Here is a 4,938-nt window from a genome sequence, read left to right on the forward strand (position 1 = left end):
AGGGAGCTCTATCAATCTCCTCTTCGCCGACACTCTATATGCCCTGCAAGTCCCGAGGAGTATTCTGAAACCATCTCCTCCTTTCTTCGGGATCACCCTCGGCTCCTTGGCCAAGGGGCAGATCGAGCTGCTTGTCACTTTATGTTCGCCGAACAACTTGAGGACCAAGAGGGTCTTGTTCAACATATCAGACTTCGGGACCACTTACAACGTGATTCTAGGGTGACCAACGTTGGCCTAGTACATGGTTGTCACCAACTATGCATACTAGACAATCAAGATCCCTGGTCCCAAGGAAGCCATCACCATTTTGGGCAACCAAAAGATGGTCCTGCACTGTGATAAGAGGAGCCTTGATATGGTCAAGCTAACTCTCGGGTCATAGCCCGAGAACACCGGGTCTAGTTCTCGCCCGTAGAAGGTTCACTTCGTCGCCAATCTCAATGATAAACTCAAGGTAGTATGCCTAAATGACGCCGACCTATCTAGAATGGTCCAAATCGAGGCCATTTTGGAACCAAAATAGGAACTCGCGTTCATCACTTTTCTCCAGACCAGAGCGAATGTCTTTTCTTGAGTCCATCTGATATGCCTGGAGTCCCTGGAGACATGATTGAGCACAAGTTATCCGTGCGACCTGACGCACGACCAATAAAGCAAAAGGTGCGTTGGCTTGCACCCGATTGAAAGCAAGCACTTCATGAGGAGATCGACAAGCTCCCATAAGCAGGCTTCATCTGAGAGGTTCAATACCTGGAGTGACTAGCTAACCCCGTCATAGTCCAAAAATCCAATGGTAAGTGGAGGATGTGTGTCGACTTCATTGACCTCAACGAGGCGTGCCTGAAAGATCTCTTCCCTCTACCCCAGATCAACTAGCTTGTTGACTCGACCACCGATAGTGCTTTGCTAAGCTTTAGATGCCCGTTCGAGGTATCATCAAATTAGCATGTATAAGGAAGATGAGGAGAAAACTGCTTTTGTAACACCCTTCGGGGTCTTTTGTTATGCAAAAATGCCTTTTGGTCTAAAAATGCGATGCCACTTATCAGCGAGGCATTCAACTCATCCTTCGACCACAGCTCGGTAGAAATGGCGAGGCATATGTTGATGATGTAGTCATAAAGATCAAGACTAGGGACAATCTAGTCAAGACCCTCCAGGAAATATTCGACAAGCTTCGAAAGTACCGCATGAAGCTGAACGTGGAGATGTGCATGTTTGGAGTCCCATCAGGGAAGTTGCTCAGTTTCCTTGTATCCAGTTGAGGAATAGAAGCAAACCCTGACAAGATCAAGGCCATCGACCAGATGAGATCCCCGACCAGGTTGAAGTAAGTCTAGAAACTGATAGGGTGTGTGGCGGCTTTGAGTAGGTTCATCTCGAGGATGGGAGAGAAAGCGCTACCACTCTTCAAGCTCATGAAGAAAAGCGAGCACTTCCTATGGATGCTAAAAGCAGAGGCGGCATTCTAAGATCTTAAAAGGTACCTCTCTTCCCCTCCAGTACTAACTACTCCTCGACTAGACGAGGAGCTCCTGCTCTATGTTACAGCTACCCCACAAGCGGCGAGCGCGGTCCTGGTCATGGAGCTTGAAGGTCTTCAATGACTAGTCTACTTCATGAGTGAAATCCTACATGGCGCAAAGGCTTGGTACCCACATGCACAGATGATCTCCTTTGCTTGTTCACCTTCATCTTTTAGCTTGATATCACCAATTGATATATTCTTGATAGAACTTCTCAAGCCTACATTATCCAATTTTTTTCTCTTATTGAGAGCTATTAGTTTCATTAAATTCAACATTATATGTCTCTTCAACTAAACCAGAATTTTGGTTATAGACACGATAAACTTTAAGTGAGAAGAATAACCAAGTAAGAAACCTTCACCACTTTTTTTGTGGAATTTTGATACACGAGCACCTTTCTTTAGAATGTAGCACTTGCATTCAAATACCGTAAAATATGAGATATGTGGTTTTCTTCAAATAAGGAGGTCATATGAAGTCTTCTTCAACAACCGGTGATAATACAATCTATTTGATGAGTTGCAAGCGGTATTAATGGCTTCAGCCTAAAAATTGTTCAAAATATTATATTCTAAAAGTATTGATCTTGCCATATCAATTAGAGTCCAATTCTTCCTTTCAACTACTCTATTTTACTCCAGAGTATATTTGGCCAAAAATTCATGTTTGATTCCCTTTTCTTCACAAAAATTCTCAACCTTTATGTTCTTGAATTTGGAGCTATTGTCACTTCTCACTTTCTTGACCTTGAACTCAAATTCATTTTCGGCTCTATTGACAAAACTTTTGAAAGTGTTAAATACAATAGTATTATCATGTAAAAAGAATACCTAAGTATATATAGAGAAATCATCAACAATAACAAGATAATAGCTATTGCCTCCAATATTTACATATGTGGTTGGGCCAAATAGATCTATAAGTAATAATTCCAATAGTCTTGAGGTTGATATGGAGCTTTTGTATGTATGTGAATAAAATCCTTGTGTTCTTGAGTCCATTATATCCGATCCCCAGAAACACAGATCAACGTGTTTATCGTCCGGTACACCCCATATTCATTGTCAGGGATCATCCCTTGACAATCATATTGATATTAATCACCAAAATATAGTAACTCTATGCTAGGGTCATTGATCTCTTAGTTTTTTTTATCGAGAAGACATATGGTTGGTCTCTTATCAGGGCGCATTTCAAATTTCCCTTAAACTACTATTCCAAGAAATCAATTTAAATTCCTCATCCTAGAGGTCAGTAATAAAAAATTCTCTTCTCTGACTTAATAAGTTTTTTGACTTCATGTTTTTTTCTGAATATAAATTCCTTATCATTTTTTGAAATTATATGGGAATAGAGGCTCTAGCATTTACTTAATAAGTAATTGTTACCTAGGTTCAAGTAAAGACAAGTGTGGTGCTTGACGATACACTCTACCAACCGAGCCAACACTCCCCCTTCTACATCTCTATTAATCACCCTTCTATATCCTCTTTTTGGCCCCTTCACAACTACGACATCTCGCACCCTTCTCCTATATTTATATGGGGAACACTGTTGGTGATGGGTCGCGCGAAAGTGATAGTTTGTGACCACGCGACGCTACCATAGGAGTAGCGAAGTAGCCAAACTTGGGGATAGGGTGTTCGGATTTTTGGGTTCCGAGGTTACTATCTCCCTCAAACCTAGAAATCGGAAGAGAGGCAAGCCAGGTGGGGGCGTCATGTGCGGAGTGGTTAGGGGTGGGCTGGGTTGAGATGACGTGGTGGGTGACTCGACGAGGCGGCGAAACGCCATCAACAACGAGTTAGTTGAGTAAGGGGAAGGGAGGGCACGACGAGTAGCCGCGACGCTGGTAGTTGCAATGGGCAGCGGTAGTGCGAGCAGAGGTGGGACATGCGGTGGAGGGATGCGAGGAGAGGTTAGAGGCTGGAGGAAGACAACATGCTAAGAGGAAGAAGGCAGTAAGTGCTGTGCGATCCCTTGAGCGCAACAAGTCACGCGTTAACCTAGTCTCATTTAGATGTCCTTAATCTGAGTTTTATGCAATTGAATAGCTCTGGTCAAGGGTGCCTATTGCCATCTACCTGTCTAGTTGCTCATCGATATGAAGCACACCACCATTGAGGATCATCCTGCCTCCACTTGGTCATCCTACTTGGACGATGCTATGAACATGCGCGTGTCCATCTCTCAGTATGAGAACACGAAGGGCATGTTTATTTTAAGTTTAATATTGTCACGTCTAACTTTAATCATGTTATAGATTCTTAGACAACTGTTTGATTGACTGTTATAACTATAATCTTTAACTCATACGTCACACACTTAATTTTTTAACTAACTTTATTGCATGTATAAAAAATTTATTAGCAATACTTTTTTAGCAATCTATAATTAGCTAAATTTAAACGTAATAAATATAGTTACAATGTAAATAGACCCTGAGCACGTGACAGCTCGATCACACAGGACGTCTCCTTCAAAAGCAAAACAGGTCGGAGCGAACTCTGGATGTTTCTTTTTCCTAGGGGCGCTGGACGTGACAGCAACACACACAGTGCTCTGCTACAACCATTGTTCGACACCGCGGCACCCTGATACTACGTATGAGCCACAGAAGATCAGAGGTGCCTAGGACGGACGTCCTGATGTCAGGCCCTATCAGGAGCGAACACGTACGAGCCCCGGGACCAGTGAGCATCCGAGTACATACACTAGGCAAAAGCGGGCACTGGCCATCCAATCCGAGTACACGAGGCAAAAGCGGGCTCTGGCCATCCAATCCGATCAGGTTTGCGCTTCTTTTTTTTGCCTTTTCTGGAGTATTTTGCAGGAGCGTACTGCATTCTAATCCACGATCCAGAAAGCACGGCCTGACGGCCACGGCGCCTGAGTCGGTTTGATCCACAACGCAGAGGTATCTCCGGCTCCATTCCTGTGTGCTATTAGTAAGGTGCCTCATGAGGACCTCGCCTTTTTGTAAAGCGGCGGGGTGGCACGTCGGAGGCCCCACGAGATTGCGATGCATCGACCAATGTATGGTGAGCTACCTCGCTAAGAGAATATGCATGTCTCTCTCTCCAAACACATATTCCATCTGTGGGTCAATGGCGAAGAGTGGTCGGGAGTGATCGATCTATGTGCATGCACGGCGGCTCTTTTGTTTAATAATATGTAGTTGTCACGCGGGAATCACTTCCGTCCTCCCCATGATGACGTGATTAATCAGTGAGCCGTAGTACTCCTAGATTGTAATGTGGATCATGCTACTCGTATATTCCTAACTTGATACGGTGTACAAAATTCTGTCGATTTCTTTTATGGCAACATCTTTATGCCCTGCTTTTTTCATTCTGATGATTGATTCTATCTCCAAAAGTAAAAGTAAACATAAACTGTCACATCC

This window comes from Phragmites australis, chromosome 20 (genome assembly GCF_958298935.1).
Source record: "Phragmites australis chromosome 20, lpPhrAust1.1, whole genome shotgun sequence".
In the NCBI taxonomy this organism is placed as follows: domain Eukaryota; kingdom Viridiplantae; phylum Streptophyta; class Magnoliopsida; order Poales; family Poaceae; genus Phragmites; species Phragmites australis.